The sequence below is a fragment of the Acomys minous genome, assembly GCF_964271855.1.
Source record: "Acomys minous genome assembly, chromosome: 6".
Classification (NCBI taxonomy): Eukaryota; Metazoa; Chordata; class Mammalia; order Rodentia; family Muridae; genus Acomys; species Acomys minous.
The window spans coordinates 91457155-91483545 of record NC_140487.1 but is presented as its reverse complement, the minus strand read 5'-3'; the positions used below and the strand labels follow the sequence as shown (position 1 = coordinate 91483545).

Genomic DNA, 26391 nt, shown 5'->3' with positions numbered 1-26391 from the left:
GGAGGGGTCAGGAGCACCACAAGGAGACCATCAAGACCAGACAGTAGATATGGAACCACAGGGGCCAGCACAAAGTCATGCATCAACTAAGGAACAATGCATACAGATAACCTAGACCCCCTGTTCAGATGTAGACAATAGACTGCTCATTCTATACAGGGGTGGTGGTGGTGATTGCCTCTGACATTAGCTCTTGTGCCTCATATTTGATGATATCTCCTTGGCAGCACCCTTGTGGGCACACAGTAAAAGGGGATACAAGCTATCCTATTGAGACCTGGTAGGCTGTGGTCAGATATGGGGGAGGAGGAGCCCCCTTTCAGAGGTCTAGGTGAGGGAAACAGGGTGGAAGAGGGAGGGAGGGTGGGAATGTGAAGATATGAGAAAGGGGATACAATTGTGATATAATGTGAATAAGTTATAATAACTAAAAATAAAAACATACAGTAAATTGTTTTGAACTGGAGTCACCCCACTAGAACTATTTCTCCTATATTTTAATATGTCTTGAAATGACCATATAGTCCTCACTTCTCCATTGTCTTATTTTTATATTACAGTGACAACAAGCCTACTGTCTATTTAAATCAACTCTTTAGAAATATTTTAGTTGAACCTGGATTATATTACTTTTCTATGCATTAGCTCTCTCCAGCCTCTCTCACATCATTCACTGTTTAGCCAACAGCATCTTTTTACTTAATTATTATTACACACAAACACATACATAGATGTGTGTGAATTATATATATATATATATATATATATATATATATATATATATATATATATACATATATATATATTTACACATATGCACATATGCACATATAAACACATCCTTCTTAGTCGTCTTTTACTTTTTGTGTTTTCAAAGCTGACCACTCAGCACTGGACAAACAATTAGGGGGCTCTTCCTTGGAAGAGGATAACTTTCCTTTTCTTATGAGTCATTAGTTATCTGTAGTTACTTCCACTTTACCATGTCTAATAATTCCATTATTCCAGTCAAGTTTACATAGCTATTTCTAGGAAATCAACTTTTTAACTGCCATGTATGACTGGGAACATAGAGTATTTATTTTTTTATGGCAGCTTATTTTAGAAATTGATTTTTATTTATACATTTTAAAATCTCTGCAGAGATATCTCACATATTCTATCTCTCTTGTTTTTTTTTTAACCACAAATAGAGAAATTATTCTGGTTTAGAATAACATTGAATGGGTGCATTTCTCACAACTATGAGGCCAAGATATAACAGTCATAGGAATATATTTTCTTCAGCCCTATTCAAACCACAGTCCAGAACCTGAACTCATTATCTGATAAGATTTGACGTTATATAGTCATTTTCACGTGGTCCATAAGGATAATTTGTGATTACATTCCCAGAATGTGCTGCTTACCATAGTTATGGACCTAAGGATTAAAATTTTAAAAATATATTTCTGTCTAAATCCTTGAAACTTGTTTTTAATTGAGCAGTATTATTCCCGGGGGCACAAAAAGGAACCTAAAGTAGAATAAATAGAATTTTCTGTGAAGATAGAATCACATCCTAAAATCTTACTAAATCCTTTTACTTACCTGAGCCTGATGATAGCATGTCAGCACTTGTCTCTATTAAGCATCTGATAAAACATCTAAGGTCTTCTTAGTATTTCAGCACTTTTCCTGAAGCCACAGAACATGCCAGAGTTAGATGGAGATCAGGGAAACTAACTGCCACCACCATTACTCCTAACCTGAAAGTCTGGCCACATGGTACGGCAAGCTTGATACTTAGGTCTTTTGCCAGGGAAATTCCTACAAGGCTGATACTCTGAACCCACAAATGAAATCTTTATTTACCTCAGTGATTGTATCTGGTACTATTCAAGTACTAGCAAGACACATCTCACCCAGGAAAGAAGCAAAACAAATCAGACCTAAACGTTTCATATACTAAGTGCCAAAGCTATGATGAATGTATTTTGAGTGCTATAACTATGTGTAAAAGAAGAGAGCATTCTAGAAGTATAAGTAAATAGCCTTAAAATTTGATGAGCTATTCAAGGAAGCTCAGTACAGTTAACAATAAATGGCAATAACCTCAAAATAAAACAACCTGTTAAGCAAAGGACCACAGTAGTTATCCAAGCTAACGGAACAACTTCATCTTGAAAACACAAAAGAAAATAGTTAATTCAAAATACTCAGAGTAATTTGCAGGAGCTTGACTGGGAGAAAGGAAGGGGAGGAACATCTAGAGGAGAGTTTCAGGAAAAGATAAGTTATGAAACTTTATTAAACATATATACTTAAGTGTATGAATACATATATGTGTGTATGTAGTCAAGTTTTTTAATATATAGATGTATGTATTAATATTTAGCATGGACGTCAGACTACATAAGTATCAATGAGCTATGATTGTACTTAGAAACTAATGCACATACATTAGTTTCAATTAGAAACTAATGTAGATAAATTATTTCTATAATATTACAGAGATTTTTACATACATGTACACATACATATAAAAGTATATTTCAGTGAATGTATAATTTTATCTCCATGAATATATCATATAACTATGTGTACATTTATTACTCTTGTGTATTTGATGGTAAATGTATACCTTAAATGTTTTGTAATATGTAGTATATATGTTTTTATATTCATCTATCTATGTATACACACATGAACAAACACACATGTATGTATGTATATATGTATGTATGTATGTGTGTATGTTTGATGTACTTATGTATGTATATTTGGGATCTTTGTACAATGTAATTTGATCATATTCACTCCTATTTATTCCTAGATAAATTCCTGTCCCCATCAAATCATATTCATGTCCTGTATTAAAAAAAATTACTGTGATAAAACACCGTGACCAAAAGTAATATGGGCAGGAACTATTTTATTTCAGTTTTATTCAGTTACACCTCAGGTCACACTCCATCATTGATAGAAATAAAGGAGGGAACTTTGCAGTACAGGAATCTGGGGTCAGGAGCTAAAGAAGCCTTGGAGAGAAAATGCTTCCTTGCTTGCTCCCTGTGGCTTATTCAACCTGATTTCTTACTACCTGCCCAGACTTGCCATGACCCAGAGAGTTGTGGGATCTCTCTCATCAATAATTAAAGTATTACATGTGGTAATTCTCTGAAAACTGTGAAACAAAAGATTCTAAGTTTTATGGCTGCTGTTTTCTATTTGTTGTTGTTTGTTTGTTTGTTATGGTCCTTCAAGACAGGCTTTCTCTATGTAGCCTTGGCTGTCCTGGACTCACTTTGTAGACCAGGCTGTCGTGGAACTCACAGCTATCCACCTGCCTCTTCCTCCCTGAGTTCTGTGATTACAGGCATGAGCCTCCACACTCAGCCGTTGTTGTTGTTTAATTGGGGGATCGTTAATTAGTGCTTCCATTATGTTGATAATTATGATCTGGTTTAAATAAGTTACTTCCTTTTCATTTAACTTTTGTAGGTCTCATGTATCTAGAAACTAAGCGATTTCTTTTCTATTTTTCCAGGTGAGAGATTTTAAGTTAGTGCTTCCATTTTATGATGGTTATCCCTTGGTTTAAATTATTTACATCATCTCAATTTACCTTTGGTAGATTAGTACATTTAAAGAGTCATTCACTTTCATTATATTTTTTTATTTTAGGGGAATAGATATTCATGCAACTCTCAACACCTATCACAGAAGCTTTTTTCCTGCTATTCATCATGATTAATACAGAGAGAAAAATGTAGACAATGTCAAGATAATAAGAGATTGTGAAGTGACCAGATCTATGTGAGGCAGTTATATTAAATCCCTCTTGTCCATACTCAGTGATCAAGATGGAAGAGGAGGCAAAAACATTTTAAGAGTCAGAGGGAGTAGATTATTGAAGTGAAACATTACTTTGCAGACGTACAGCATAGTTGCACACACAACCTCACACCATCCGAGACTGTATGCACAAGATTGTACAAGATCAAACCAGACAAAATCCCAGCATGGATGAATTGGGGCTTCCTGAAATCTCACCTTTCACTAAATAGCTATTGGCAATTGATGGTTTCCATTTGTGAAGTGACAGGTAGGAATCAATTTCTTTACAAACATGGCCACAAGAGGCTTCCCACATTTCAGTAGATTCTTTCACACCCCTACACATATTTATGACTAAATGGATGCAGTGAGCATAAGGGGGTGGGAGAGAGAGAAAAAAATGTGATGTCGGGATACTCTTTGGTATTTCATTATGGCCGATAATTTCTGTGAGGCGACATTGACTACAGTTTGCAAATGTTACAAATTTTGCCGTATGTTCATCAAAAATATTTGCTTATAAATTTGTTTCTTTCTTAGGTCTTTATCTGATTGTGGAACTGAGATAACACTAGCTTAACTAAAATAAATATAAAACTGATTCTTCCTTTTCTAGTTTGTAAGATAGTTGAAAGATAGTCACATACTAGTTCTCCTTTAGAAGCCTAATGGGATTCTGTGCTGTCTGTCTGCCTGTCTGTGGGAAATCTTTTACCTGGAGATTTTTAGTTACTAGTTCAGTCTCATTAGATGTTACTCTTATTTGGGTTATTTATTCCATCTTGCTTACCTTCTTTTTATGTGAGAAGCTGTTCTAGAAGAAATCTGCTATGCTTAAGCTGCGTGCTGTGATTTCTGAGATGTCTACCTTTGCTGAAGGAGTTCACTGTGTTTAGAAGTGTAGTCTTTTCAGCCTGCCTGGGGGACTAGGAGGAAGTGAAATTGTACAGGTGCTTATGATGTCCTTGCGATATAGCCATGCTTGTTTTAAATAAAATAGAGCCTTGATCAGGATTTCTTGTCTTGGCCCCATTTCTTCATGTCTCTGTCCCTCCTTTCAACTCACACTCCCTCTTTGAGGTGGATCCTATTTGACTTGTCCCAAGGAACAGGACATGTAGTACCTGAAGAGAGAGACCTAGAAACAAGGGGTTAAGTGATGGACGCTTGCTTTGGAAAGCACTCTTGAGGAAAAGTGGAAGTGTTTGATCACTGGAGTTGCCTGCTTCACAGAGAAACAGTAAGGTGAGCAGTGAAAACATGGAACAGAGAAATAACAGAGATGTATTCAGACAGACAGTCAAGACATGGTTCCCTAAAGAAGGATAGCCCAAGGGGCATGTCCCACGGAAGCCTTCACTTACTAGGAAACTGAGACAGAGGGGAGGACATTCTAGTGGGACTCTAGATGAGAGAAGCATGGGAGAATGGCAAAGTAGAAGGATCCAGAGGGTCCTAGAAACCTACAAGTAGAACATTATGATAGGCAGATTTGGGCCCAGGGGTCCCGCTCAAACTAAGGCACCAGCCAAGGACAATACAGGCGATAAAACTTAAACCCCTACCCAGATCTAGTCAATGGACAGAACACTCTCCACAGTAGAGTGGAGAATGGGATATTACTTTCTCACATACCTTTGACCTTTCTCACCTTTGACCATGTCCCCTGGAGGGGGAGACCTGGTGGCACTCAGAGGAAGGACAGCGGGTTACCAAGAAGAGACTTGATACCCTATGAACATATACAGGGGGATGTAATCCCCCCCAGGAACAGTCATAGGGGAGGAGAATAAGGGGAAAATGGGAGGGAGGGAATAATGGGAGGATACAAGGGATGGGATAACGATTGAGATGTAACAAGAATAAGTTAGTAAAGGAGAAAAAAAAAGAAGGAACAGCAAAGTTAGCCTTCTAATTTTCCGTGGAATCTGTTCAGCCGTAAAGTCTCAAAACTGAGTCATTTCATCTTGATCATCAGACTGTTTTATGGTTATCATGTCAAATTTTGTTTCCGTGTCTATACATTTGATTGTTTATATTCTGAAGGTTATATTCTGAAGAATGTTTTTCCAGCTCATTTAAGGGATTCTCAGGGGGAGGACAACAGGGACTGATGGACTGGCTCTGTCCTTGGAGCCGGGCATTTGCAGCTGGGACTTTTCAGCTTGGATCAAGCTGGAGACAGGCCCAGGATGGAGTGTCCATGAGCTGGAACATTTCACAGGCACTGCTGCTAGCTGCCTGCGGGCTCAAACCTTACAGAGCAGGGATGGTGGCAGATGCATGGCTGTTTGGAGAGGTGAAACCAGGAGGCTGGTGTATTCTAAGCTAGCCTAGGGAATTGAGCTATAGAGTGACAACTGCTATGGTCCCTCTCCAGGGTGCTGTGGCAGAGGGCTACTCAATCTTTATTTGCTTTGTTTTGGTGTTTACAGGACTTAACTAACTGATGCCTTAATTGACACAACTGACCCAAGAACTAAAATTTTCTTGTTTTCTACTTGGTTTTTGCTTGAGATTTCTAAAGATTTTTTTTACTGGAATTGAGATGAAATAGTTGTACAAGGTGGTTGTAGCACTTGCCCTTAATCCCTAAAAGGGGGGAACAATGGAGACAAAGACAGGCAGAACTCTTTTGAGTTGCAGTCCAGCTTGGTATCCACAGGGTGTGACCCCTGTTGACAAGATAAGTTGCTTCTTGTAGGTTTATAGGACCCTCTGGAACATTATGATAGGCAGATTTGGGCCCAGGGGTCCCACGCAAACTATGGCACCAGCCAAGGACAATACAGGCTGTAAACTTCAAATCACTACCCAAATTTAGCCAATGGCCAGGACATTCTCCATAGTTGAGTGTAGAGTGAAGTCTGACATTCATATGTACTCTGGTGCCTCATATTTGACCACGTCCACTGGATGGGAAGATCTGGTGGCACTCAGAGGAAGGATAGCAGGCTACCAAGAAGAGACTTGCTACCCTATGAGCATATACAGGGGGATGAGGTTCCCCTCAGTCACAGTCATAGGGGAGGGGAGGAAGGGGAAAATGGGAGGGAGGGAGGAATGAGAGGATACAAGGGATGGGATAGCCACTGAGATATAATATGAGTAAATTAATAAAAGAAAAAGGTAAGTTGCTTGCAGAGATGTAAATTCCTCTTTTCTTCTAAATTATGGCAAGATCATCTAATTTGGAAAGTTAACATATGTTCATGTTTCCATAGATACAAGTTCTGGGTATATGCTTGCTTCTCTTCAGTCTGCAGAATCTACAAAAATTGTTATTGCTCATTATTTGTCTGTCTTTTCTCACATTGGTGTGCCTAAGCCTATTAAGACAGAATATGGTTTAGAGTATGTTAACAAAGCTTTCCCAAAATGTTGTGATTCTTTTTGTATAAAGCATATTACAGGTATTCCTTATAATCCCCAAGGACAAGGAATGGCGGAGAGAGCCCACTCTACCATGAAAACCTACTAACAAAAAGTAAACAAGGGGGAGCTGTATCCCCAGTCACCTAAAAATGCTTTCAGTCATGTTCTCTTTATTTTAAGCTTTTTTTTTGCTTGATGCCAAGGTGAATTCTGCAGCTGATCAGTTCTGGCACACAGAAGTGGACAGTGGAATGGCCGTGATCTGGTGTTAATATGGGGAAGAGGGCATATTTGTCTTTTTTTTTTTCACAGAACGCCAGATGGTTGCTGGAGAGGTTGGTGTGTTTTTCTGGAACTGAATATAACAGTTGATGCTATGGATGATGGGGATGATGTATCAGATGATGCAAGCTGATGGAGAGCTTTATTGGACATATATTCCTGATCCTCTTTTTTGTTTTTTTGTTGTTATTTTAATTTTATTTTATTAATGTATTCTTGTTACATTTCAATGGTTAGTCCATCCCTTGTATCCTCCCATTTCTCCCTCCCTCCCATTTTCCCCTTACTCCCCTCCCCTATGACTGTGACTGAGGGAGATTTCCTCCCCCTGTATATGCTCATAGGGTATCAAGTCTCTTCTTGGTAACCTATTGTCCTTCCTCTGAGTGCCGCCAGGTCTCCTCCTCCAGGGGGCATGGTCAAATAAGTGGCACCAGAGTACATGTGAAAGTCAGACCCCACTCTACACTCAACTGTGGGGAATGTCCTGTTCATTGGCTAGATCTGGGTAGAGATTTGAAGTTTACAGCCTGTATTGTCCTCTGGATCCTTCTACTTTGCTTTTCTCCCATGCTTCTCTCATACAGAGTTTTAATAAGATGTCCTCCCTTCTTTCCCTGGTAAGTGAAGCCTTTCATGGGACATGCCCCTTGGGCTAGTATGCAGATATAAGTGAGTATATACCATTTGAGTCTTTCTGCTTCTGGGTTAACTCACTCTTTATGATCATTTCTAGCTCAATCCATTTGTCCACAAATTTCAGGAATTCCTTGTTTTTGATAGCTGAGTAGTATTCCATAGCGTAAATGTACCACAGTTTCTTTATCCATTCTTCTACTGAGGGACACTTAGGCTGTTTCCATGATCTGGCTATTATGAATAAGGTTGCTATGACCATGGTTGAGCAAATTTTCTTGTTGTGTGCTGGAGCATCTTCTGGGTATATTCCAAGGAGTGGAATAGCTGGGTCTTGAGGAAGCTGTATTCCCAGTTTTCTGAGTTAGCACCAGAGAGATTTCTAAAGTGGGTGTACTAGTTTGCTTCCCCCCAGCAATGAAGGAGTGTTCCTCTTTCTCCACATCCTCGCCAGCATGTGGTGTCACTTGAATTTTTGATCTTAGCCATTCTGATGGGTGTAAGACTGACTGTCAGAGTTGTTTTCATTTGCATTTCCCTGATGGCTAAGGAGGTTGAGCATTTCTCAGCCATTTGATATTCCTCCGTAGAGAAATCTCTGTTTCGTTCCAAGCCCCATTTTCCTTTTTCTTTTTTTTTCTTATAGGGAAGAACACTTTTTTATTAATTTATTCTTGTTACATCTCAATGATTATCCCATCCCTTGTATCCTCCGCTTCTTCCCTCCCTCCCTTTTCCCCTTATTCCCCTCCCCTATGACTATTCCTGAGGAGGATTACTTCCCCCTGTATATACTCATAGGGTATCAAGTCTCTTCTTGGTAACCTGCTGTCCTTCCTCTGAGTGCCACCAGGTCTCCCCCTCCAGGGGACATGGTCAAATAAGTGGCACTAGAGTACATGAGAAAGTCACATCCCACTCTCCACTCTACTGTGGGGAATGTTCTGTCCATTGGCTAGATCTGGGTAGGGATTTAAAGTTTACAGCCTGTATTTTCCTTGGCTGGTGCCTTAGTTTGAGCGGGACCCCTGGGCCCAAATCTGCCTATCATAATGATCTACTTGTAGGTTTCTAGGACACTCTGGATCTTTCTACTTTGCCATTCTCCCATGCTTCTCTCATCTAGAGTCCCAATAGGATGTCCTCCCCTCTGTCCCAGTTTCCTAGTAAGTGAAGGTATAATGAGTGAGTTAACCCAGAAGCAGAAAGACTCAAATGGTATATACTCACCTATATCTGCATATTAGCCCAAGGAGCATATCCCACAAAAACCTTCACTTACCAAGCCCCATTTTTCAATTGGGTTATTTGGTTTGGTGGTGTTTAATTTCTTGAGTTCTTTATATATTTTGGATATTAGACGTTTGTTAGATGTAGGGTTGGTGAAGATTTTTTTCCCAGTCTGTAGGCTGTTGCTTTGTTCTGTTGACAGTGTCTCCTGCCTTACAGAAGCTTCTCAGCCTCATGAGGTTCCATTTATTAATTGTTGACCCTAAGACCGGGGCTGTTGATGTTCTGTTCAGGAAATTGTTTCCTGTGCCAATATGTTACAGGCTCTGCCCCACTTTTCTTCTAACTGACTTAGTGTCTCTTGTTTTATGTTGAGGTCTTTGATCGATCCACTTGTATTTGAGTTTTGTGCAATGTGACAAATATGAGATTGGATGTCTGATCCTCCTTTTCTTCAACCTGTTTCTTTGGATAACATAGAGGTCTTGGTATATATCAACAATAATCGACCCCTTGATTTACCTGTATGTGATGGGGAAAGGAGAATTCAAGTGTTTTAGTACCTATGAGGCTTCCTCCTTGCAGACCTCAAGAATGTGCTAACCTGACTGTACTTTGGAAATGGTACTTTGAAGAGACTCCTCTGGGATATTTCCATTCTAGAAGCCTCACATAGGACTGCTGCAAACTTCAGTAATTATTTCCAGAACAAGTCCTTTTCCACACTAATTGTTAGAGTCAGCTTTACATGCAGGATACTGGTGAACTGAAAAGGGACCTGTGATGTCTTGTGTTCGTATTCCTTAAATCTCTGTTATTTTTCTTGTATCTACTATATTTATTCTATTGCTTTAACCCAAACTGTACAGACTGCTAATTATATTTATGCCTTAACATAGAGGTTAGTGATTTGAGAAAACTGAGCAGGTTACAATGTCATGCTGGATTTTCCTGGACTTGCATTACTTCTTAGGAGTATAAAGTTGTTAGACTTAATTGGATTCACATTCAACATCATCTTTGTGGAATTAGCAGCATTTTGCAATCTTTGTCAGGGATGAGAGGGCTTGAAATTAGAGCCTGTTTCTTCCTTCCTTACCTGACACAGTTCATGCCTCAGTGATTGCAAGCTGATACAAGCCCATGTGCATGGTATAGACCTGAAGCACTCCCTTAACCCTCTGTGACATGAAGGCAGTCGATGGTGTGTAAGAATGAGTGTAAATTTCTATCAACCTAAGGCAGGGGTCCTTGAAAATTGTATCGAGGACTTTGATGATGGGTAAGAAGGGTTTTTAGTTCACTAACCTAAGACAGTTATTTCATAGAAATATATATGTGAGAGCATGTGCTAGAAGAAATCCGCTATACTTAAGCTGCATGGTGTGACCTCTGAGATGTCTTCCTTTGAATTGGTGATCTCTGGATTGTTTTTCTTTGAAAGAAACTAGAAATTTTGACAAGGCACTACTCAGAGGAGTGTATTCTTTTCAGCCTGCCTGGGGGGAGAGGGGGGAAGTGAAATTGTACAGGTACTTGTGATGTACGTGCTATATAAGCCATGATTGTTTACAATAAAGTAGAACCTTGATCAGGACTTCTTGTCGTGGTTCTGTTTCTTTGAGTCTCTGTCTCCCTTTCAATCCTCACTCCCTCTTTCACATGGGCCCTCTTTGACTTATCCCAAGGTATGGGACAATATCTTTAACCAATTAAGGTGAAATACCTGTACAATTAAAACTTGTAGACACAATTTAAGAAAATAAACAACGATGTCAAAACTCCCATGTTCATACATTGGTAGGACCAGCATTGTGAAAATTACCACCTTTGCAAAAGCAATGTACTATTGATTTAGTGCAATGCCTATGAAAATTTCAATGCAATTCTTTATAGAAATTGAAAACAAAAATATTAAAATGTCAATGGAAACAAAAAAGACCAAGCATAGCAAAAATGTCTTAAACAATAAAACATTTTTGGAGGTATCACCATCTGTAATTTCAAGTTAAAATATGGAGATGTAATCATAAAACAGCATGGTGGAGGAATAAATACAAACATATTAATAATGGGTAGAATTGAGGACACAGGCAGAAGGCTATACCTTTCTACAACAGTGTGATTTTTCAACAGATCTTAAAAAACACACTTTGGAGAAAAGAGCATCATTAACACATGATGATTAGATTGGATCTACACATGTAGAGTAATAAAACTAGATGCTTGTCTTTCACCCTGTCCAAAATTCATCTTCAAAAGAATCAAGGACTTCAATTTTATGATCTGATACTTGGTACTTGATAGCGAATACATTAGGGTATTTGTTTTAATTTATAGAGACAGGAAAGGACTTTTAGAACAGGGTGCCGGTAATTCAGGAATCAAGCTCAGTGACAAATGACAAATAGGACCTCACAAAATTAAACAAACAAAACAAAATGAAACACAACAAACAAAAAACTGTAAGGCAAATAACACCATCATTTTAATAAAAAGAAAACTTGCATAAGGGAGAAATATTTATTAATTGTGCATCTACTAGAGAGTTGTTATCTAGAAAATACAAAAAATACCGTACAAAACCTAAGCATTGAGAAAACAACTCAACCAAAAATTTGGATATATAACTAGAGATTTCTCAAAAGAAAAAAAAAACCAGAGATTTTTAAAAATCATTATTTAAGTTATTTACTTATTTATATCCTGATCAAAGCCTCTTCTTCCTCTCCTCCCAGTCCTTCCCTCTTTCCAGGTAGGAGCGAGGAATCCAAAGGCAGGCAATGTAGTCAGAGACATCCCCTGCACCTGCTTTAGGAATTCCATATGAAGACCCAGCTGCACAACTGTTTCATATGGATAGAGGGCCTAGGTCCATTCCATGCATGCTCTCTAGTTGGCAGTTCAGTGTCTATGAGGCCCTATGGGTCCAGGTTAGTTGGCTTTTTAGGTTTTCTTGTGATGTTCTCAACCTCTCTAGCTCCTTCACTCCTTCTTCCTCCTCTTTCACAGTATTACCCAAGCTCAGATTAATGTTTGGATGTGGGTCTCTGCATCAGTTTCCATAAGCTGCTGGGTGAATGCTCTCTGGTGACAGTTATGTTATGGTCCTGTATGCCAGTAGAGTAGAATGTCCTTAAAAGTGTTAGTGTTGGGCCCCCTCTCATGGCTTGGCTCTCAATCTGGGCCATTCATTAGTTGGCCCTTCTCTTAAGTTGTTCTCCACCTTTTACCACTGCAAATCCTGTAGCAGGGCAAATTGTGGGTCTAAGGGTTTGTTGCAGGGTTGGTGTCCCAGTCCTTCAATTGAAAGTCTCCTGGTAAACCACAGTGATCCTTGGAAGTTTCCATTGTCCAAGGTTTCTAGTTTGTCCAAGAGATACTGCCTCCAATCCAGTTGTCTCTCCCAATAGTTACTCCATTTGTTCCTCCCCTGTACCTCATCTTTTGTCCCCATCTCCTAAATTAATCTCAAGTAATATTAACATAGTAAAAATGGCCATCCTACTAAAAGCAATCTACAGATTCAACACAATTCCCACAAAATGTCAACACAGTTCTTTACAGACCTTAAAGAAAATATTCAGCTTCATATGGTAAAACAAAAAAAATCATTATTTCTAAAACAATCCTGTATAATAAAAGAGCATCTGGATATATTACTATCTCTGGTTTGAAGCTACGCTACCAAACAATCGTAATAAAAACCACATGGTGCTGGGCATAAAAGCAGACAGGTTGATCAGTGCAATCAAATCAGAGACACATAAGTAAATGCACACATTTATCGACACTTGATTCATGAGAAAGTCACCAAAATCCTACAATGGCAAAAACAAAGCATCTTTGACAAATGGTGCTAGTGTAACTGTATATCAACATGTAGAAGAATACAAATTGAGCCATATTTATTACCGTGCAAAAAACCTCAAGTCTACGTGGATCAAAGACCTCAAAATATAGTCAGATACTCTAAATCTGATAAAAGAGAAAGTAGGCCACATCCTTGAGTGAATTGTCCCAGGAGACAATTTCCTGAACAGAATGCCTATAGTGTGGGTACTAAGATCAACAACTAATAAATGGTATCTTATGAAATAGAAAGTCTCCTATAAGGCAAAGGACATCATCAAAAGATGTAAGCCTACTGATTGGAAAAGGATTTTCACAAACTCCACATCCGACAGAGGGATATATGTTTTTTAAAACAATGTTCAACATCCTTAGTCATCAGAAAAATGTAAATTAAAACTACTTTGAGGGGCTGGAGAGATTGTTCAATTGTTAAAAATATTGGATGTTCTTCTAGAGGATCTGTGTTTAAGTTCCAGCACACATATGGTGGCTTACAACCATTTGTGTGTCCAGTTCCAGGGAATCATAGTCCTCTTCTGGTCTCTATAGACACTGTTACATGTAAAATAAATTAATAAAAATTAAAATAACCTACCTTGAGATTTTATTAATCTTCTCCCATTCTATGGGGAAGATTCATCATACTGAAAATGCTGTGCAACCTGCCAAGGTAGTAACACAATCAATAGTCCTACCCATCTGGAAAGCCTATGAATTATAATAAGAAGTGTGGACATATATCTTCAGTGGTGCAATAATGGCACCTTTATCTTGGAAGTAATCAATAGTCATATACATGTGTTTAAGGTCCACTCAAAACAGTAAAGAATTCATGCCTGGAACTGTAAACATAGCCAACTACTGTTGGCATAATGTTCTTGTGGACTATGTACAGTTCACTCTCGTTCATTCAAATGTTGATTTCTCTACCCCACTTTCTGGATCAACCCAGATATTGTATTGAGATATTTATTCTAAGTATCTCTGGTTTCAAGTTTGTCTAAACATCCCACCATTTGTTCTCTGTGTTTCCCATGTAAACCAACTAATGAATGCAGAAAAATAACACAGAATAGAGTGGGGCACCTGGTTAGTGAGGAGAGGTGAAAAAGGAAAAAGGAGAGTATGGAGCCGTGAGAAGAATACCAGGAAGCACCAGAAGGAACGAGGTGGACCAAGGATATGAGTAAAAAGCAAGTATCAAGTGGGAAATCAGAATGGGAGGAAACTACTAGCATGGAGGTTTAAGACAGAGTATTTATTGTGAAACATTGTGCCAAAGGTTAATAAATAGATCTGAGTGTCTCTGTGTGGTTATTTGGGTACAAAGCTGGTTAAGGAGTAACTGTTGGATTCATTAAAATAATAATTCAATAATAAATATTAATAATAATTCTACAAACTACCTATACCTGGTGAAGTTAATGACTCTAGAGAAGAATGTATTACTTCGACTTTCTAGAACCAGTATAATCTGTGTTCTAAATAGTTATTCTTGGCACTCAGAGGAAGGGAAAGTAGGCTATTCAGATGGGACCTCATAGGCTATGTAAGGGAAGAGGTCTTCTTCTGTCACAGGTCTAGGGCAGGGGAACAGGGTGAAAGCAGGAGAGATGGGGAGAATGGGAATTTACAAGTAAGGGGATAACAATTGGGATGTAATCTGAATAAACTATTTTAATAATAATATTAGAAAAGATAAAATAAAAAAATAGTTCTCCTCATTCCCACAGACAACTGTAGCTCTTTTTTATTAATTGAATTTTTAATTAATATTTTCATATTAATCTTCTTTCCAATTTAACATTTTTTATTTAGTTTTTATTTTTACTTAGCCCATTATAGTCATGGAGGGATGCATGGGGACATGCAGGTAGACATGATATTGAAGAGGTAGCTGAAGAATTCTACATCTAGATCTGCAGGCATCAGGAAGAGACAGTGAGCTAGTAGTTATACCTTGACCTCCTGAGATCTCAGAGCTTGCTCCCAGTGATACTCTCCTCCCAAAAGGCCACACTTACTACAACAAAGCCACAGCTTCTAATAGTGCCCCTTGCTATGACCTCTGGGTGGGTACAATTTTCATTAAAATTGCCACATCCATGCTGATTGCTGTTCTATATATGATAGCTAGGAAACAGAAATATTATAGGAATTGTCTATCAACTGACAAATAGGTAATAAAATATGATACACTTATAAAATGAAATATTATTCCACTGCTATGAAAAGTGAATTTTAAAAATGTATTCAGTATTAGTTATTTCTCATAGTATTCCTTCCTTCCTCCTGACTACTTTTCCCCATAACACTTAGTCATACTACTCTAGACTACTACTCTAGAAGCACACTACTCTAGAAGCCTCATAAAATATGTAGACACACACATACATATAAAGTTTAAATTATGTTAACTTATAGTGGAGCAACAATATTCCTAACCCTGTTAGATATCAACAGACTAATACAATAAAAAGCTCATTGTCAGCAATGTATTACCTCATTTGGATTTTTTGGTCAGTGATTTTCTTCAGATCCTAAAACATTTCAATGCAGTTGGTTATCCTCCTGAACTTAAAGTGTAAAGCCATAATCCTGAAGATGCCACATATTTGAGTTACAGAACACATCAGAAATAAAGCTTGAATCTTACCCAGATGTGAGTGCTGCGAGTTATAACAGTGACATGACAGGCAACACATACCCACTGATGCAATAAGGGCATTAATGTCAGGTGCTGATATTGGGGACAATAACCTGTTACTATATGAGACATTTATCCTAGGAAGAACTTGCTATTATTACTCTGATAATAAGATGTAGTATTAAACTAACTTCTAATGACTCATAATTATATGCATATATTTATGTACCTCTCTACTTCATCACAGATCTCCCCCATTCCCCATATCTTTTATCTTGTGATTATCATTTAATTACATTTTCCTGTTATTTTTCTCCATTGAAGATCTCCAGTATAACCACTGGCATCTCTCCTTCATTTTTTTTACTATTTTTAATGCTAGTATTTGCATGTATATGTAATTTGCATATATATTATACATGGAGAGAGAGAGAAGATCTTAAAAGAGGAACTAGAATACTCATATAAAGGAGAATTATAATGGAGGATTACAATTTTATAATTTTAAGAAGCTTAACATGGGACAGTGATGGAAGGGCAGGATAGAGAAATAAATACGGGAGAGATTTTTGAAAAGGACATATGAAAACTTATTATTATAGAAACTCTAAAATATATACACATGCATGTAGTAAAATGGGTTTAAATCATGGTACCTTATAATGGGGACAGTTCTCTAATTAGATCCTTCATAATCGTAAATTAAAACCTTTGTACTGGGAATGAGTAATTCTTTATTGAGTTGTTGGCAAATGGAGACTGACAGGGCCCAAATATTATAAGCTATTTTCAACCCTATGAGTCACAATTAAAATAGAATGCATAGACCATGAGTTCATTATAAAATTACAGAGGTTACAGAGTCAGATACAGGGAATCAGGGAATCCACCAATTTCTCAGTCATTGGTTCTGGATGGTGTTGCAGTCCCATTCCACTATGGAAGATTTGAAAGTTCCATGGAAAGTTACTGATGATACTCACTCCACTTTAGAAAAGCCAAAGATGTTTGAGCATATCATCAGGGGATGGTGGAAGCATAAGTGATAGACATCCTTTCTCAGGAAAAAGCAATGTCCAGCATGTGACAACGTTTATTCTTTAGACTTTGAAAGAAACACCCTCAGTGAGGGCAGATCTTCCCACTTAAATGCACTGGTTGTATTTATTGTATCTAGAAATTTGGTCTAAAAGTAGCAGTAAAGGACAGAGGAAAACCACTCAGACAATGGTTAGAAAACAAAATAAAGAAACAAGATGGCGTCATGGTCTCATTATTTCCCCAAGAGCCTGTCTGCAATGATCACCCACTAGTACTCACTTCTCAAAGGTTTCAGTGCTCTTCAATATTACTATACTAGGGATGAAACAAAAACCAAAGCAGCAGCAGTGGGCATGTTCTTACATATATTTTAAGCTGTAGACTCTTCATCTATCATCTAGTCTTCTTAGAACAACTGAAGGATCCGCAGTTCGAGTCTAAGATTTGTTGGTTTCACCTCTATCACATTCTTTATTCTCTTTACTGTAAATAGAGGTTAGAATACAGAATACATCATTATCTTTCAAGTTCTCTTACTGCAAGCCACAATAAGGTGAGTAGTACAATAAATAGATTATTTATCTCCATTAAAAACATAATCTCTCTTTTGAGGTGGTATCAACTATTGATATTCGTTGACTATGTCAGTAATAGAGAACTACCTATTGGTGTCTATGGAATCTTGTTTCCAGGACCCTGTTGCTGCACTTCCTTCAGTCACAGGGAATGACCTAAACAACACCTATTCATTCTTCTAACATCCCAGAGTATAAAATGCATGATCTGATTAAAGTTTTTGCTGGGCAACCAATGAGATTATTGAGCTTCCTAATAGAGCCTAGGTAAGGGGCTACATACAAGGATGTGGTTACTCCACCTCTCCCAACAACAGGCTGTACTTGAAAAGCTTTTACCCAGCAGAGATGAGGCTTCCCTTTAGCTTCATAGATGGAATCTCTCTCAGCATATATACTCTAGCTGCATGCAATTAAGGAATAGTTGCCACAACATGTGATAAGAAACCTCTAGATATTTGATGAGAATCTTATGAGTAACCAAGCTTTGCTAGGAAAATTCCTTTGCACTGGGGTACAGTTAAACTTCTTAAGATGGCCATCCCTTGGGTTAGACATTAATTACTCCAAACTCCTACGAATAGAAAAGCTTCTTCAATGTTGAAATACTTTATATAAAATAATACAGAATTTGTTTATATCCAGCAATCATTCTCCTATATACTTCATTAGTTCAATCATCTCAAAGTTTCTTATAATACATAATATAATTTAAATGTTAAACTGGTGTTCTATATTTTTTCTTATTCATTCTTCTTTTATATAATATACTCAAAACTGCATCCTCTGTTCCTTTGATGGTCAATGAACTTATTTAGGGATTGTTACCAACTTAAACATATGTTCTCATTAATGGTGAATTTTGTACATGTTTTAATATATTTGTTCTTTTTCTTCAAGTCTTCCCAGATCTACCATTTTATCTCTACCCTAATAATTCTGTGTCTTTTGCCTTTACATTCAAGACCAATTTGTTCTTCCTGAATATTTCTTGTTGTGTGTCTTTCCACTAAAGCATGAACAACTTATTAGTAGCTATCCTCTTCAAGAAAATTGACCTTCCTTATCACAGCAGCCAACCATTGTCAATATCTCTTCTTGTATGTATGGGCATTCATGGTAACCTCTTCTCTGCATGCCAGGATTCAATCTGGCTTGGGTTTTCACAGGTCTTATGAATCATGATCTATCTGTGAGTTGCTATTTGTAGCTGCCTTGCTGTACTCAGAAGACACTGTTTCCTTGTAGTAATCTTTTGTTTCTGGGTTGTAAAAATCTCTCCATCCGCTTTTGTAAGTAATCTGTGAGCCTTTGGAAGAGATGATGTGGTATATATTTTCTCTTTATGGCTGAGCATTATGTAAGATGAATTCTCTATCTCTGCTTATTTTATTGACAAGACAAATGTTCTCATATGTTCAGTATAGGTACACCACATAAAAATATGTTGATCTTCAGTTGCTTCTATTTGGGAATCTATAGTATGTAGATTTAGAAGCCAAAGTTTGATTTTACATTCGGTCAGTTAAATATTCATTAATTTACAGTTATAATATACTTTTATATTAGTATTTCACTAATTTACTTTTCATATTTCTTATATATTAACACTTTCATCTTTCCTTATTTCCACCTAAGGAAAATATTTCTCAAATGATTTCATTAATTCAATTCTATTTGTGTATTTTAAAATATTTGACTACTTTTTCTCTCATGAGAAACTATTTGGAATGGGTAACATTATGAGATTTAAACACCTTTATTCTCAGAATTTCACACAGTGTTACTTTTTCTTCAACATTTATTGACATGCCTCAACTATTTAATATTCATTTAAAGATATTCTAATAAGGAAAACAATTAAATTTATTATAACATTCTAAGTTACTGTCTGAATATAAGAAGCATTGGGGAAATACCATATACTTGAAGACACAATGACGGACACTATATAGAAAACAAAACTTTGCTGTGGAAATTTATGACATCTTTAAGTTAAAATCCATTACCTTACATTCTTTGGTTGAACAAAATTAGAAATCAGTAAACTTACTCCACAAATATAGAGAAAGAGTAATGAATGCCAAGGAGAATTAAATCATTCATTTTCATTTCATAAACTATATATGAGTGGGACAAAATGATCTATGTGGAAAATAACATAATCAAAATATATTTAAATCAGCAACGTTTGTATTTTTGGAATGTTCCAAAACTGTCAACAGAAAAATTGATTTATTCATTGAAGCATAAGGTCAGAAAGTCTGAGAAACCCAGAATTATGTGTGCTATTAGCAAGAGAACAAAAAATCTGCTATTTAAAACTGTCTCCAATTTTATTTTATTATCTATGTGTATGTATTTGACTGCATATATGTCTGTGCACCACATGGTATCCACAGAAGTCAGAAGAAGACTTCAGATCCCCTGGAATGGGTATGACAGACAGTTGTGAGGTGGCATGTGTATTGTGGGAATCAAACTCATGTCCTCTGGCAGTGCAGCCAGTACTCATAACCACAGAACCATTTTTCCTCTTTTTTAATGTAAATTTGAGGTAGAAACAAATGTATTCAAGCAGAATAAAGCTGCAACTTGACGTTTAAAATACTAATATATAATGTAAAGTAACAGAGTTTGAATTAATATATCTTCTCTGTAGAGACTGAATGAACCTTGGCTAATAATAAACTACAAAGCAGGCCTTTGAAGAGCAGAAATGGCCTGTTTTAGTCTCAACGAAGTGACACTTCTTGTTTACTTACACATTGGTGTTTCAATAATAGAGGTGTTGTAAAACCGAAAAATATCACCAGAAATCCTATCACTATTGCCATATCCATCATCCAGCTGTTGTACAAGGAAAACAAGTGATCTGAAATAGAAACTAAGAAAATTTAACAATTAGAAAATTAGTGAAGATGTGCGCTAGACAAAGAGAAGTTAAATATCATTTAATATTATTTAACTAACTCTTAGTATGCCTTAGAGATGAATGTAGTGATACAATGTGTAATCGACTAAGGCTGAGATAGTAGATTGAGTCCAGCCTCTGTTACATAATGGTACTCTGTAACAAAAAAGAAAGAGCAGGAAGGAAGGAAGGAAGGAAGGAAGGATGGAAGAAAGGAACAGAGGGAGGGAGGAATGAAACAAGAAAAGGGAAGAGAAAGATGAAAAAAACAAAGAGAAAAATAAAAATGATTTAGCCTATAGAGACATTGTTTTGCTACTTTTAATAGGCTGATTCAACCAATTCTTACAACTTTATAAAATAGATATTTCATAGTCTTTTGTTATTATACTCAATGACTGACTTTGATTTGATGCTGTTATAGGATCGAAATTTGGGGAAATTTTGAAATATTTTGATAGTATGTTGTGTTTAAGAGATATGTTAATCTTTGCAGGCCGTACTGTAGTAAATCATAAGAACTGACCTACAAAAATATCCATACCTACTCTTTGGAAATTTAAAACATGTTGTCTTATATGGGAAAAGAGTTTTCTGGTGTAATTAAAGCCATAAACCCTAAAACAAAAAGGGTTTCTATGATTATTTCATGGACCAAACCTAATAACATAAACTTTTAACAACAGAGATGTTTACTAGCTGGAATAAGAATGAATAAGACACAGAGTGATCAAAGACTAAAAAACACCATACTATTGTTGGCCAAGTCTTATGGGAATCATGTGATATAATTCAACCCCATCTCCATATAAAGTTAGCAAGAAAACAATGCTCCACATAAACACAGTTGCAAGGAACTAAAATGGTCTAGCAATATAAACAAACTTGGGAATGCATAAACGAAGCTCTGACTAACAATATTATTGTATAATCTTCACAATTAGAAATTATACAAGGGAAGTACATTAGTTCTCCTAGGTATTCTGCAAAACTGCATGGTTAATCAAGTGAAACTCATTTGGGGATTTTGACCCACAGATTTATAAGAACAAATACATCTTGATTTAAGTCACTAAATTTAAGGTAATTTGCTGTGTTTATCAGAAAATATGTACCACGGAATGGACACAATGAATTCTAGTAGTATTTTTCCCCAAGCAAGAACATATGAATAGCCTGGCATTAGTTTCACATTTACTTTTAAGACAGCCTTGTTAGCTACAAAAGGACATTTATAACTGGTGAAAAGATTTCTGAAGAAAATGAAAAGTTCATTACAAAGTAGTCATAAAACCTGAAATCTTTGACTGAAGGGGATAATGAAGAAAGCCAAAAAGCAATAGGGATCATAAACAACAGAAAAGTTTTGGTCAAAAAGAGTAACCAATTCTTAAACTAAAAAGATAGAGATTATCTGGAATTAGTCAGACAGAAGAATAAAAATAAAATAAAGAAAGAGAATTTCAGACAAAATTTTCTTATGAACATTGGTATAAAACATACTAAATAAAATACTCCAAAACCAAATTCCAGAACACATAAAAACATCTACCACTATGATCAATTTTTAAAGTTCATCCTAGAAATGCAGGGATGCATCAATATACAAAAATTCATCAATGTAATCCAACATGTAAGCAATTGAAGTAAAAACACACCTGATCATCTCATTAGAAGCTGAAAAAGGTTTTTGACAAAATCCAGCACTTCTTTATAATATAAGTCTTGGAGAGATCAGAGATAAAAGGCAAATACTTAAACACAACATAGGTGGTATACAAGCCTATAGCCAACATCAAACTAAATGGAGAGAAGTTTAAAGCAATTCCACTAAAATTAGGGAAAAGACAGGCTGCTGGTTCTTTCAGTATCTTCTCAATATAGTACTTGAAGTTCTAAGCAGAACAATAAGATAACTAAATGATATCAAAAGGATAGAAATTGGAAAAGAGCAAATAAAAGTATTGCTATTTGCAGGTAATATAATAGCATACATAAAAGGCCCTCAAAATTCTAAAAGAGAATTCCTACAGATGATGAGCACCTTTAGTAAAGTGGCTGGATACAAAATTAGCTTAAAAGTCAGTAGCCCTCCTTTCTACAAATGATAAGCTGGCTAAGACAGAAATTAGGAAAACAAGACCCTTCAAAACAGCTACAGCAAATATAAAATATCTTGGTATAATTCTAACTGAGCAAGTGAGAGAACTGTATGACAATAACTTCAAGTTTCTGAAGAAAGAAACTGAAAAAGATATCAGAAAATAGAAAGATCTTGCATGCTCATGGATCAGTAGGATTAATGTAGCAAAACTGTCCATCTTACTAAGAATAATCTACAGATTAAACACAAATCTCACCAAAATTCCAAGGCAATTCTTTACAAACCATGAAATAGCAATTCAAAACTTCAAATGGAAAAATAAAAAACCTCAAGAATAGCTAAAACAATATTGTACAATAAAATAACTTCTGGAGGCATTGCCATTCCTGATTTCAAGTTGTACTACATAGCAATAATATTTTTGTTTTTGTTTTTTTTTTACTTTATTAATTTATTCTTGTTACATCTCAATGGTTATTCCATCCCTTGTATGCTCCCATTCTTCCCTCCCTCCCATTTTTCCCTTATTCCCCTCCCCTATGACTGTTCCTGGGGGGGATTACCTCCCCCTGTATATGTTCATAGGGTATCAAGTCTCTTCTTGGTAACCTGCTGTCTTTCCTCTGAGTGCCACTAGGTCTCCCCATCCAGGAAACATGGTCAAAGTTGAGGCACCAAGGTAGAAGTATCCAGAGGGTCCCAGAAGCCTACAAGTAGAACATTATGATAGGCAGATTTGGGCCCAGGGGTCCCGCTCAAACTAAGGCACCAGCCAAGGACAATACAGGCGGTAAACCTTAAACCCCTACCCAGATCTAGACAATGGACAGAACACTCTCCACAGTAGAGTGGAGAGTGGGATATTACATAGCAATAATATTTTACGAAAAGACATTGTATTGGAATCATAACAGACAGGCTGATCAATGGCATTGAATTGAAGGGCCAGTTAGTAGACCTATCTACCTAAGGACAGTTGATTTTTGACAAAAAGACAAAACCATGCAGTGGCAAAAATAAGCATCTTCAACAAATGCTGCTGATGTAACTGTATGTGTGCAAATAGATCCATGTCTAGCTCCCTGCACAAAACCCAAGTCTAAGTGGATCAAAGACCCTCAACATAAAACTGGATATGTAAACCTGAAAGAAGAGAAAGTGGAGACTTGCTTTGAATGAGTTGGCACAGGAGACTACTTCCTCAACAGAGCACCAGTAGCTCAGGCACTAAAATCAACAATTAATAAATGCAACCAACCTCATGAAACTGAAAGGGAAAGGATACCTTCAAAAGAACAAAACAGCAGCCTACAGAATTAAAAAAGTTCTTCACCAACCGAATATCTGAGAAAGTGATAATATCCAAAATGTACTAAGAACTCAAGAAACTAGACAACAACAAACTAAATAACCTAGTTTAAATAATGTAGTATAAATCTAACAGAATTCTTGATAGAGAAATCTCAAATAGCCATGCAGGACTTAAGGGAATTTTTAACATCCTTAGCCACCAGGAAAATGCAAATAAAAATGACTCTGAGATTTCATCTTACAACTGTCAGAATGGCTAAGATAAAAAAAAACTCAAGCAACAGCTTATGCAGGATGTAGAGCAAGAGGAACAATTCCCCATTTCTAGTGTGAATGCAAACTTGTATGGCCACTATGGAACTCAATGTGGTGGTTTCCCAGAAAATTGGGAACTGTGCTACCTCTAGACCCAGCAATACCAATCCTGTACATACACTCATGTTAGTGTTATTATGTCCATCACAAACTCAACTCCAAAACAGGTATCATATTTCACATTTAATATATCCACGGAAGCACTTCAAAGTTTGAAAAGCCTCATGAAATTTCATATAATCAAAATATTATTGGATTAAATATATTCTCTGTAGACATTAAAATACAACTCGTAAAATCATCTATATTCAAATAAAAATATTGACCATTAAATGATGAGAAATATTCAAAGTAAATGAGGGTTGATTCAACGGTATTTTCTGAATCCCTTTTTGCTTATTGCGTAAGTAGAAGAATCTCATCACCAACACAGCAAAAAACACTGGTAGCTCCAGTTGTTGCTTCCCACAGCACTCTGTTAGAATATGATATTTTGAGTTTACCCCAAACCACAGACTTTAATAGTGATGGTGAAAGTTTTACATAAATAAAAAACACCACAGAGAGACAAACATCCAGGAAAGCAAGAGAATGAATGATATGCTGTCACCATTAACACCATTTACCTCTGTTCCGTAATTGCAGATACCGATTAACGATTATTCCAGAGAAAACTAAGAAGCACAGAAATTGCATGACTGGTATGATTAATTTAGAGAAACATGATCTGCATCCAGATTCACATTCTAGGAAAGAGAAAGTTAGAGTTAACAAAATGAGCTTAGCGGTATGAGGCAGCATCCTAAAGAAAATAATATGAAAAGGTGACCGTTATGATTCCACTCCTACTCATATCTTAAGTAGAATGGAAGCATCGGGCTTAATTTGCGACTAGGACATATCAGCTGGATTTCTAAGACTAACAGAACTAAGAGAACTTTCCTCTCTGACCCCAACAACCTAACGGAGCACAAAATCAGTGGCTGGAGAGACTGGAGACACCTCAGGCCATAGGAGTTCTCTTCAGATTCAATCTTGGCCAAGAGTATCTATGAGAACAACAGTTGCTGAAGTAAGGGAACTGAGTTGGATCCATGAATTCAGAAAATAAAAGTGGTTGGCTCCTTCAACACTGCATGAAACACACTCTACCCTGCTAAGGAAGGGTCATCTACTAAGACCTGCTCAGGGGCTCACTTCTTGGGCTGAAAAGGCACTACACAAGTGTTTCTCCATAGATTACCAAATATATAAACATAGACTAGTTAATTGTCATATCACCTTCTAGAAAAGGATATATGAGATTTTTTGAAGTAACTTGAAATATATTTCAGACAAGACAGCACAGTTTTGAGTTTAGTGTCTGAAAGACAGGGAATCAGATCGTGTGTGTGTGTGTGTGTGTGTGTGTGTGTGTGTGTGTGTGTGCACGCGCGCGCTCAGAATCGAATCATCACTGAATATGTTATATCTACCATGGAATAGATTGTTTCAATTAGAAAGTGTCCTCAGCAGTCTAGATGATTACATGAAGAAACTTGAAACCAAGAAGTGAATGTTATAACAGATTAATATGTCAAGAAATTTGGAGCCAAATCTGTAGGCCAATCTTGGCTATGTCATTTATAACCTGTGTAATATAATATGCCCTCACGCCTTATAAGATGACAGTAACAGAATTACCTTTCAATAATTTTTTAGATGAACTCCATAAAATTATTATCACTATTCTTAGCATAAGAAAAGTCCCATCAATGTGTTTTATGCATCAGGAGGTTATGTATTAAGTAAACTAATAGAACGAATGGATTGTAACTACTCCTTTGAGTCACATGATCATTAATCTGTGGTAAATTGCAGCCTTCTTCCATCACTTTGAACTCAGGCTTTTTAGTGAATGATCTAGTCACTATCCTCTACCTTACTGTTTACTCAGCCTCTGCGTTAGTAAATAAAAATTTTGTTTGGTCATTGAGGTTAGAAAAAGCTGTTATTTTTGTTTAATTTTATGTTTGTAGATGTTTTGCCCATGTGTACGCCTGTGCATCACTTGTATGCATGGTGCTTATAGAGGTGAGGAAAGGGTATTGGATCTCCAGAAACTGAAATTAAAGACAGTTGTGAGTCACCATGTAGGTGATGGGTATGGAATCCAGGTTCTCTAGAAGAACAGACAGTGTTCTTAACCATTGAGTCATCATCTCATCTCTAAAGGTTGTACTTATAAATTACTACTGTTCTTTTTATCCTGGATCCCTATATAACTACAATAAGATATATACATTTA

At 36.7% G+C, this 26391-nt stretch overlaps 1 protein-coding gene and 1 long non-coding RNA gene across 3 annotated transcripts in view; both read right to left on the bottom strand.

Annotated features, from left to right (window-relative positions):
• Positions 1 to 26391, bottom strand: part of LOC311598964 (selection and upkeep of intraepithelial T-cells protein 2-like) — a 332195-nt gene that overhangs the window by 68107 nt on the left and 237697 nt on the right. The window lies entirely within an intron of this gene.
• Positions 16760 to 24838, bottom strand: LOC311598971. Its single transcript, XR_014779728.1, has 3 exons — positions 24731 to 24838; positions 20226 to 20347; positions 16760 to 17368 (listed from the first exon to the last, which is right to left on the bottom strand). It is a non-coding gene; the product is annotated as an uncharacterized lncRNA (long non-coding RNA).